Genomic DNA, 12,086 nt, shown 5'->3' with positions numbered 1-12,086 from the left:
TATATATTTAATATACATATTAAGTAACCAGAAAATGAAAATTCATGGTTGGAGAGAATATTAACCAAGTTTTAATAGTTCTAATGTGAAAGACAATGCCTTTGCTAGCTTGAATTAATCGATGTGAAATATACTCTATGAAAACATTTCCCAAAGCTGGCCTTTTGTTACAAAAATTTGAGATATGTGCAATTCACACATCTTTGATCAATTTAAGCACATTCTGTCTTACTGGCAGGGACCAAAATCTGTAATCAGACAAGGAGTCCTCTGATGGGGGAGATGCTAGAAATGGCAGTGACAGTGCACACGGGGTCCTAATTGAGGAATTTTCTAACGGTTATCTAGTAATACAGGGTGCCCTCCGTTTGGACTCTGGCAGTAAGTTGAGTATTCTTTGGTTCTCAATCAGTGAAGTGAAAAATCATCCAGTTGTGTTTGACTCTTTGAGACTCCATGGACTATACAGTCCATGGAATTCTCCAGGCCAGAATACTAGAGTGGGTAGCCATTCTCCAGGGAATCTTCCCAACCCAGGGATCAAACTCAGGTCTCCCTCATTGCAGGCGGATTCTTTACCAGCTGAGCCACCAGGGAATCCCAGTCAGGATGAGCACAGTTCAAAATGTTCTCAAGTCCTGGGCCAGGGGGAATGATCTCATTTGGGACATTATTAAGTTCCTGTGAAGAGGAAAGACATTAACCACTCACAAATATTTTGTCATTGACTAAACTGCAAAGATGTATCTGTTAAAGCCATCCATCTGAGTAGACTAGTTCTCTCAAATAGTAAAGAATGTCAATACATCCTAAAAGCGAGTCGATTTGTCAGGCATTGACAGAGCTGCTTTGAAGCCAAATGATCTGCTTTGTGCATTCACCTTTCTTCCAAAATACATTCACCAACACATGCAAATCTGGACTCGGCCTCCTCTGATGGAGCCTTTTCAAAGTAAACTGAGTTTCTGTGGCTGCAGTGACACAGACGTTTGGGTGGGAGGAGGGGTGGAGGTGATGGTGGCCATGCTATTTCAAGGCTGGGGAAATGGGTGACCCAGCTAACTAAATGACATGAACTCCCTCACAGACATGCCAGGCTTCCCCTTCATCTGCTCATGGCTGGAAACAGAAGAGCTCCATTGAATCAATTAAAGCAACAAGTTAGATTGACCCAAATTCTTTCAGGAAATGCAAAAGCCTGCTGGCTCCTGGGATTAGCTGGAGTTTCTCAATTGCTCCCCATCTGTACATCACCTTTGGGTCCACTCTAGCTGTGGATGGCTACATCTGCTCACCTCAGTGGCTTGTTTTCCAAACCAAGGTAATTTGAGAACCGCCTAGTTCTAATCAAGCTTCTTTGAACTCTGGAGAAACTTTGTGGCCAGCCCAAAGAGAAATTTGGCCTTCTTCTGAATTGATTTGCTGCATCTCTGGCATTCTTTTCCACCACCTGCCCTTGCTCTTCTGTAATTCCAGGTGTTGTAGCCAACTTGTTAGACGCAGCTTTGTGGAGAACACAGCCCAGAGCAGGTACCATTCAAGGCTTCATTTCTTATAAAGAAAGAAGGATGGGGCCAAGTGGCTGTAGGGGAAATAGCCGCATGGAAAAATAACTGTTTTGTTCCCATTAGGGTAGTGGCATCAGAAGAAGTGAAGAAAGGTCCAAGAACCTTATAAGCAATGACTGATGGCAGAACTCAGATTAAAGGAGACATGGGGCTTAGACAAATTATACTCAGGGCTCACTCTTTCAGCAATGGTTCCTACCCCTGTGATCTCTAGGGACCACAGAAAAAGCCTATGGCACACAGGTTCTTAAACCTGGCTGCACATTAGAATCTCCTGGAAAGCCTAAAACTGTATAGCACAGGGAGCTCAGCTCAGTGCTGTGATGACCTAGGTGGGTGGGATGTGGGGAGGTGGGAAGGAGGTTCTAGAGGGAGGAGGTATGTGTGTATATATATAGCTGCTTCACATTGTCGTACAGCAGAAACTAACACAACATTGTAAAGCAATTATATTCCAATGAAAATTTATTATAGGCACAAGCCCCTCCCTCAGAGAATCGTTCTTAATCAGTGTGGGGATAGGACCATGGCATCGGCACTTTAAAAGCTCTCCAGATGAAAACCAGAATTGCCATAAAGGACATCATTGAGCTGATTGACCACATTTGAGTATGGACGTTTTATTAGATCATATTGCTGTGTCAATGTTAAAACTCCTGAACTTGATAACAAGATTGTGGTTACCTAAGAGGATGTTGTTGTTCTTAGGAAATACATGCTACAATATTTAGGAGTGAAGAACATGATGCCTGCAATTTAGGTGAATGGATTAAAGGGGGAAATACCATGTAGAAGCATAACAAGGGATGGATACAGCAAGTGGCAAAATGCTAACATTTGGCAAATCTGGGTGAGGGCTTACCCTGCTGGCAAGGGTTCCTTGTACTATTCTTAGAACTCTTCTGTTAGTTTAAAATGATTTCCAAAAAAAAAAAAAAACAATTCTAAAAAGTACCCCAGATGAAATAATGTACAACAACATTTAGAAACTACTGGATTCAGAAAAACAGAGAATGAGTACCTATTAAACAGCGGTTACAGTGCAAGCCTTTCTGAGTCACTGTCCTACACCAGTTCATCTCTCTTCTTTAATGGTCATGTAAATCTCCTGGGAGTCTGGTTAAAAACTGTTTCTGATTCAGAAAGTCTGAGCTGAGGCCTGAGATTCTGCATTTTTAATAGACTCTCTGGTGATGCCAGTGCCTCTGGTCCATGGGCCACACCTAGAATAGCAAAGCTCTACGACTGAATCACCCTGCCATCCACCTGTCAATCGATCAACATGTTTTTTGGAACCATCTCCTCTGGGCTCAGCAGTGTAGGAGAATCCCAAACTCTGGGATCTAACCCCTGATATTCTGAAGTGGAACTGGTGTAATAATAATAATAGAAAGAAACTGCACCACTAATGTAATATGTAATGTACTTGAATCATCCAGAAACTGTTCCCCCCACCCACCAGTCCATGGAAAAAATTATCTTCCACGAAACAGGTCCCTTGTGCCAAAAAGGTTGGGGACTGCTGCTCCAAGTGAAGTAAGGTGGGCCTGCAGAGCTCTGTGGATAGGTAGTCCATCCATCTTGACCCCTGGACTATGGCATCACCCTGTGAGCCATGTGGCTTGGCCCTGTCAGAGACACTCTGATCCCCAGAACAGAATGGAGCCCAGCGGAAGAAGCTGAAACAAAGGCTGGCAGCACATGGAAGGGGGGTAAGAAGCAAAACAGCCCATGATACAGGTCACAGGGGAAGTTCAGCCCCTCCTGGTGGGTGGCAGTTGGGGCCAAGCTGAGGCTCCAGCAGAGAGCAGCATAATTCTGATGAGGTGTCTGGGTACAGGCTGCCTGAATCTGGCTGCCTCCTCCAGCGTGGAGAGTCATTTCTTAGAGTTAGATGTCCAAGGAAGATTCTCGTTTCATGCTGACTGTGGCATGCTTCAAGTTTGTTGCTTTTGCTGTAAGAGGAGCCAAAATGTCTCTCCCCTGGTGGGAGCAGATGGAGCATAGCCCCTGCCTCCATCAGAATTTTCCAGGCCTTGCCTCCCTCCTTTCCCTCATGGCAGCGCCCTTCCCCTCTGCCTGCCTGCTGTGATCATGTTTTCCATGCACTGAATTAGAGGCCAGTCAGTTATTTGTATCTCCCCTGTTTACATCCAAATCAAGGCCAACTAACAGGTGCGCAGAAGGACCCAGCTGGGCTTTACTGAGCAGGCAGCCCCAGAGAAGTTTCTGGAAGACAATTGAGAAAGACCCGGCTAACAGGTCTGAGTTTGGATCAGAGTGTTGCCATCCAAGAGCTGTATAAACTTGAGCAAGTTATTTAACATCTCTGAGCTTTAGGTTTCTCATCTGTAAAGTGGGGCTGATGATAGCATTAAATTCATAGGGCACTGAACATCAAATGAGTTAGAGAGCTGAGCAGGAGCTTACTAGATGGAAGAGAGACATTCATTTGATGGGGATTTATTGAGTTTCTTCTATGTATAGACATATGTGTGTGTTAGTCACTCAGTCATGTCCGACTCTTTGTGACTCCATGGACTGTAGCCCACCAGGCTCCTCCATCCATGGGATTCTCCAGGCAAGAATACTGGAGTGGGTTGACACTTCTTTCTCCAGAAGATCTTCCTGACCCAGGGATCAAACCCAGGTCTCCTGCATTGCAGGCAGATTCTTTACTGTCTGAGCCACCAGGGAAGACCCATATGTATAAATATACTTTATACTGTTCTGAACCTGAAAGAGTGTAGGTGTTTGGTGCAGGAAGTGGAGAGCTTCAGTGCCTGGCTTTGGGTTTGAACCTGTACACTTCACTTACTAGGTGACTTTGTAGCAACTCCTGAACCTTTCTGGGGCTCCACTCTCTCATCTGTAAAATGGGTATGATAATAGTCCCTACCTCTGAGGATTGCTGTGAGGATTAAAGATGGGCTTAGAATGGGAGTTTAACAAGGATTAAGTGTTATTTGCAAAAGTTCCTGCAGTCGAGAGTCATAGGAGCTGCTTTGAGAAACCACACACACAGTCATACACACGCATACACTATCACCACACGAGTGGGCAGCCCAGAGAGGACAGGTTACAGGAGAGACACAAATAGGCATTCATTGCCTGTTGGAGGCTCTTTGAACCTCAGGCCAGGGCCCATTTCTGCAAAAAATTCTCTCTGGGACTGTGGTGCCATGAGCCCCTGGATTTTTTTTTTATATGGAAGTAAAATCCATATAACATGTAATTAACCATTTTTTTTTTGGCCATGTTGTGCAACCTGTGGGATCTTAGTTCCCTGACCAGGGATCAAACCCGTGCCCTCTGCATTGGGAGTGCAGAGTCTTAACCACCAGCAAAGTTCCTACAAGTGACCATTCGAAAGTGAACAGTTCAGTGGCATTTAGTACAGTCACCGTGTTGGCTGCCCCCTGCCCCGTGAGTTCTTTAGAGTTGGTTTCCCCTTTCAACTGGCTGTATCCAGAGGAGGCAGCACTCATTTGTTTTTGTCAGTCTTCCTGTCACTGTACCATACCTGTCCCCATTCCCACCTGGTTCCTCCCCCTCCATTTTTCCAATGGACCTGTCTCTCTGCACCCTTCTACCTTTTGGGGAGACAGGAGTAGGTGTCTCTGGCTGACATCTACATTTAGGGAGAGGGAGGGAGTATGTTGACCCACTGGAAAGGTGCCAGCTCTGAAGGGTGGCACCAACAGAGTTCAGGTTGGAGCTGGTAAAGCCACTTTTTGATACGGATGAAAACAGGCACAACCCATTGTCACTTCGCCCTCCAGTGGCCCCAGGGACAGCAGACAATGCAAAAGGGATTACTACAAACTATTCAGACCTGAATATTCATTGGCAGGACTGATGCTGAAGCTGAAATTCCAATACTTTGGCCACCTGATGTGAAGAACTGACTCCTTGGAAAAGACCCTGATGCTGGGAAAGTTTGAAGGCAGGAGGAGAAGGGGACGACAGAGGATGAGATGGTTGGATGGCATCACCGACTCAATGGACATGAGTTTGAGCAAGCTCCGGGTGTTGGTGATGGACAGGGAGGCCTGGGGTGCTGCAGTCCATGGCGTCACAAAGATTCGGACACAACCGAGTGACTGAACTGAACTGAATGGCCTCTCAGATCACTTTTTGTGATTGTGTCTTCCATCTTTGGGCTCCTCTTCCTTATGAATAAATTTGCTCTGTATCAAAGCATCTATTACAAAATAACCTTGGCAGGCTCCACAGCCTCACAAAGATCTACTTTGTATTTGTACTTGTGAACAAGAGCCACATCTTGAGTATTTTAAAACAGAAAAAGAATAGTTGATAGGTACGGAATTCTTCCAGGATGCAAAGCACTGTGCTAAATGCCCTGAACTCATAACTGCTCTATATGAAGTATCTCATAGGAGAGTTCTTACAGTGACTCAAGGAAGTAGGCAGTTTTGTCATGTATCTACATTTTATAGAGAAGAAATTCAGGCACAGAGCTGGTCAGTGACTCATCCAGGGCCACCTGGTGAATAAGTATCAAAATCCATGTTTTACGCCATGAAGTAATACTGTGCCCTCATAATCCCAGCATAGATGTTACTTAGTTGGCTGAACAGAAAAAAAAATGTGTATCAACCACATACAGTAGCTTCCTTCATTCACTGCCTCCTACCTTTTAGTTCTGGATCATGAATTTCCCAGCTTTATAACTTTGGCTGAGTCATGTAACCCCTCTGAAAATGTTTCTTCATCTATATAATTGGGGTAATTTTCTTGTCTGATCTCCAACAGATTTGTGAGTATAAGATATACAATGATACAGGGAACATTATGTAAAGTGCTGTGTCAATGTCAGGAATTACTATCATGAATAAATGGCTTCCTGGGATTGTGTAAGAGCCGCACAGTTGCAAGTTGGGAACTAGAGCTCCTGAGGTGCTCTGTAATAACCCTTGGGAGTAGCAAGTTTCTTGGGCTTAATCGAATCCCAGACAAGCCAATCCCATTTCTGCTCTTCAAGGCTGTGTGATCTTTTAAGCACTAGCCAGCTTCTCTGTATGCAGGTCAAGAAGCAACAGTTAGAACTGGACATGGAACAACAGACTGGTTCCAAATCAGGAAAGGAGTACATCAAGGATGTATATTGTCACCCTGCTTATTTAACTTATATGGAGAGTACATCATGAGAAATCCCCGGCTGGATGAAGCACAAGCTGGAATCAAGATTGCCGGGAGAAATATCAATAACCTCAGACATACAGGTGACACCACCCTTATGGCAGAAAGTGAAGAAGAACTAAAGTGCCTCTTGATGAAAGTGAAAGAGGAGAGTGAAAAAGTTGGCTTAAAACTCAACATTCAGAAAACTAAGATTATGGCATCTGGTCCCATCACTTCATGGCAAATAGATGGGGAAACAATGGAAACAGTGACAGACTTTATTTTTGGGGGCTCCAAAATGCTGCAGATCAAGTGACTGAAGGCATGAAATTAAAAGACGCTTGCTCCTTAGAAGAAAAGCTATGACCAACCTAGACAGCATATTAATAAGCAGAGACGTTACTTTACCAACAAAGGCCCATCTAGTCAAAGCTATGGTTTTTCCAGTAGTCATGTATGGATATGAGAGTTGGACTATAAAGAAAGCTGAGCACCAAAGAATTGATGCTTTTGAACTGTGGTGTTGGAGAAGACTCTTGAGAATCCCTTGGACTGCCAGGAGATCCAGCCAGTCAATCCTAAAGGAAATCAGTCCTGAAAATTCATTGGAAGGACTGATGCTGAAGCTGAAACTCCAATACATTGGCCATCTGATGCGAAGAACCGACTCACTGGAAAAGACCCTGATGCTGGGAAAGATTGAAGGCAGGAGGACAAGGGGATGACAGAGGATGAGATGGTTGGAGGGCATCACCGACATAATGGACATGAGTTTGAGTAGGCTTCAGGAGTTGGTGATGGACAGGGAAGCCTGGGCTGCTGTAGTCCATGGCATCACAAAGAGTCAGACATGACTGAGTGACTGAACTGAACTGAACTTCTCTGAACTCCCTTCTGTGTCTTTCATCAAGTATAGTTGGGAGAGCACTAGGGGACTCCTCAGGGTTTGGTACAGCAAAGGATTAAATAAAGGCAGTTGAAGTCTTTTAAAGATGGCTCTGGCCTAGTCCATTTTCCCAAAATCACAGCCTATCTATCACAGGGGTTGTCAAGCACATTAACTTGACATGATATGGCTGACAGTGCCTTGCATGGTGTCAGTGCTGGCCTCACAGCACACGCTCAAAGGGGGATGACTCTTTTTGTGACTTGTTTTTCTTGGAGGGAAGGCAGAATGCAAAAGGAAGAGGGAGGTAGCAGCCAGGGGCAGGCAGTTTGGGCTGTTGGGCCTCCTGGACCACAAGGTTTGCCAATTCCCCCCTTTCCTTGAAATGGTGTGACTTTGAAACTCAGTTGCTTCCTTTTTAAAGAATTAATTTATTTATTGTAATTGGAGGATAATTACTTTACAATATTGTGAAGGTTTTTGCCATACATAGATATGAATCACCCATGGGTGCACATGTGTCTCCCCACCCTGAACCCCCCTCCCACATCCCTCCCCATCCTATCCCTGTGGGTTGTCCTGGAGCACCAGCTTTGAGTGCCCTACTTCATGCATCAAACTTGCACTGGTCATCTGTTTTACATGTGGTAATATACATGTTTCACTGCTATACTCTCAAATCATCCCACCCTTGCCTTTTCCCACATAGCCCCAAAGTCTATTCTTTACATCTGTGTCTCCTTTGCTGTCCTGCCTGTAGGATCGTTGTTACCTTATTTCTAAATTCCATATATATGGGTTAATATACACTATTTGGGAGAAGGCAATGGCGCCCCACTCCAGTACTCTTGCCTGGAAAATCCCATGGACGGAGGAGCCTGGTGGGCTGCACTGCATGGGGTCGCTAAGAGCTGGACACAACTGAGCAACTTCACTTTCACCTTTCACTTTCATGCATTGGAGAAGGAAATGGCAACCCACTCCAGTGTTCTTGCCTGGAGAATCCCAGGGACAGGGGAGCCTGGTGGGCTGCCGTCTATGGGGTCACACAGAGTCGGACATGACTAAAGTGACTTAGCAGCAGTAGCAGCAGCATACAGTATTTGTCTTTTTCTTTCTAACTTAATTCACTCTGTATGATAGGCTCCACTTTCATCCACCTCATTAGATCAGTTGCTTCCTTTTAAAATTTATTTATTTCAGTGCTTCAGGTCTTAGTTTCTGCACATAGGATCTTCTATCTTCATTGTGGCGTTTGAGCTCTTTAGATACAGCATTTGAACTCTTAGTCGCGGCATGTGGGATCTAGTTCTCTGACCCCCCTGACCCTCTGCATTGGGAGTGTGGGAGTCTTAGCCACTGGAGCACCAGGGTAGTCGCCCCAAACACAGTTGCTTCTTATTCACTCCGGAACAGTTTATGCACCGGGCTGTGTCTGACTTTCCGTGTAGCTTATTTCTGTTTCCCAGGAATGTTGGCAAGGGGCAAGGGGATGAAGCCTAGTTAAAGCTCTCCCCACTCCCTCACCCTTCACCTTTCACCTCTCCTGATATACAAATGCTTCAGCAGCAAAGGAGGCAAGACTCTCTGAGCAAGAATTAACTTCTCTTGTCCCTAACTGTAGACATGAACGACAGGGGAGAAGAGAAACCGGGGATGCAGTGGAGGGGAGAGGAGTCCTCTAAGACCCATGGAAAGTTTTCTTTTTTCTTAATAGGAATTGAATTCAACGTTTTCAGAAACTATAAACGTTCCATACCTTCAGTGCAACCAGTGAAACAATACACAGGCATATGAAGCAAAATAAGCAATGTGCTCCCCTCTCCTTTTCCTCTCTACAGAATAAGCAATAGTAACAGCCTGTGTCTGAATCCTCCCTCTGCCTTCCTGTGCACATGCGAAGGCATGCAGGCACAGAGCCTGTGGTTGGAGATTTTGGTGTTTGTACTAGAATGGGATCATGAGATACACATTGCTCTGCAGCCTGGTTTATGCACTTAAGTACATCACATATATGTGTTAGTATGTGATATTTTTCTCTTTCTGACTTATACTCTGTATGATGGGCTCTGGTTCCACCCATGTCTCTACAAATGACCCAATTTCATTCCTCTTTATGGTTGAGTAATATTCCATTGCACCACATTTTTATCCATTCCTGTGTTGATGGACATTTAGGTTGCTTCTATGTCCTGGCTATTGTAAATAGTGCTGCAGTGAATATCGGGATGTATGTGTCTTTTGGAATTAGGGTTGTCTCAGGGTATATATGCCTAGTAGTGAGATTGCCGGGCCATATGGTAGTTCTGTTTTTAGTGGAATCCAGGAAAATGGTACAGATGAACCTATTTGCAGGGCAGGAAGAGAGATGTGGATATAGAGGACGGATGTGTGTACATGGGGGAGGAGGGGAGGGTGGAACAAATTGGGAGAGTAGGATTGACACATATGCACACACATAGACACTGCCATTTGTGAAATAGGCAGCTAGTGGGAACCTCCTATATAGTTCAGGGGGCTCAGCGCAGTGCTCTGTGATGACTTTGATGGGTAGGATGGGGGCTGGAGGGAGGTCCAAGAGGGAGGGGATATATGTATGCATATAGCTGATTCACTTTGTTGTACAGCAGAAATGAATACAACGTTGTAAAGCAACTAGACCCCAATAAAAACAAACAACAATGACCAAAAAAAAAAAAAAAAAAAAGAGTACATCACAGACCTCCCAGCATACCAGTAGTCATAGATCTGGCTCATCTCTTCAAATAGCTACATAATACTCCATAACATGATTCTACTAGGATTTATTCAGCCATTCATCTACTGAGGAGGGCTCAAGTTGTCTAGAACTTTGTGGTCATTCCTGTGAAAAAGGTCACAATCCCCACTCATCTCAGCATATTTACCAAGGCTGGTTAAGAAGATTGCTGGGTTTCAGAGGGCTTTAATTTACCTATGGCGAGATTGCTTGGCTGGTTTTCATAAACAGAATTCTGATTCTCTCCTTTTATTATCAAAAATTTTATTGTTCATCTGTTAAGCGGATCTCACTTGCCTTCTCAGTAATCCATGTATTGCCCCATAGTAGAGGGTGTGAACTGAAAAGGACTTTTGTAAGGAATGGACATCCAAAGATAGCATCTTCTTTCCTGTGTGATCCCAGGAAGAGGTGAATTACAATTTATCCAACTGGACCACATCTTCCTGATGCCTTCCTTCACTGATCTAGTCCAGTTATTCTCCTGCCTTTTCTAGCCATGAGCATTCTAGGCGCAACCTTGATAAGCAAAGAGAAACTACATTTTGTTGGGAGCAAACACATTCTGGCTTCTCCCCCAGGTAAAGATTCCTTTGCAAGACAATGCAAAAGGGCCAGAGTGGCCACACTAGGAAGATGAGCACAAATTACAGAAAATGATGAATATCAATCTGCTTAGCTGGTTTCTTTTGCAAAACTATCATTGAACAGCGCCTTTAAAAATCAAGGACATGGTGGGGACATGGGTGTCCACTGTAAAGTTCTTCCAAACTTGTATAACAAAGTGTCAAAATATTGATATGTGGTTTGAGTTATAAAAATTTTGGTCACATACCGTTATCTGGGCATATAAGATCCATATCAAAATACTTCACTGTGTATATACTCGATGCTTTGTAAAGCACTTTAAAACTCAAATTCCACTCTTACAGCAGCTTTGTGTGTCAGAAATCACTCTCACTGGACAACAGAGAGAATGAGGCCTGGAGAAGTAAATGATTTGTCCAAAGTCTCATATATAATTGGCTTCCCTGGTGGCTCAGTGGTAAAGAATTTTCCTGTGATGCACAAGATGCAGGTTCGATCCCTGGGTCAGGAAGATCCCCTAGAAAAGGAAATGGCAAACCACTCCAGGATTCTTGCCTGGGAAATCCCATGGAGAGAGGAACCGGGCAGATTGTAGCACACTGGGTCACCAAAGAACTGGACACAACTTACTGACTAAACAACAACACCGTATACATGATTGGCAACAGTGTGAAGCTTTGACTATGGGATCCTGAATCCAGTGTTCATTTCACTTGTAGGAAAGGGGTATAAAATGATATCTTCATTCCATTTTTCATTAGGCCTCTGTTTGAGTCTCATTTGGCTTAACCCAATTTCTCTTAGTCTAGGCATACAGATCTATGCTTCTTTCCATGACTGACTGAACACTGATGGAGCAGCAGTAATGTACTAGGTGTTCCAGAGACTGTAGAATTAGATCTGGCTGCTGCCCTATAGCTCCCAATCTCAGTTTGTTGAAGCCAATCTAAAATAGTTCTTGCTCTGAATAGACAGTACAGGTTTATAGGAACATGTCTCCTCTCTAAGCTTGTTTCTCACCAGTATGGACTCTTAAGGGAATCTCTTGTCAGACAGGAATATCTGGTAACTGGTGTTTGAGTAGTCCTGAAAAATCACCCTCATTTTGCCCAATTCAGTCTTAAAGATAGATGAATATGTC

The 12,086-nt window shown here is 44.2% G+C and overlaps 1 long non-coding RNA gene across 1 annotated transcript in view; it reads left to right on the top strand.

Moving 5' to 3' along the window:
- LOC147340783 (uncharacterized) overlaps nt 1-5,784 on the top strand; it is a 78,288-nt gene extending 72,504 nt beyond the window's left edge. The window contains exon 3 of the long non-coding RNA XR_015159051.1: nt 5,422-5,784. This is a non-coding gene — a long non-coding RNA (uncharacterized LOC147340783). The remainder of the gene's footprint in view (nt 1-5,421) is intronic.
- The last annotated feature ends 6,302 nt before the right edge of the window (nt 5,785-12,086 follow it).

This window comes from Bos grunniens, chromosome X (assembly GCF_055505025.1).
Source record: "Bos grunniens cultivar Pamir isolate PY7600 chromosome X, Bosgru_T2T1.0, whole genome shotgun sequence".
In the NCBI taxonomy this organism is placed as follows: Eukaryota; Metazoa; Chordata; class Mammalia; order Artiodactyla; family Bovidae; genus Bos; species Bos grunniens.
This window is presented reverse-complemented; position numbering and strand designations above follow the sequence as displayed.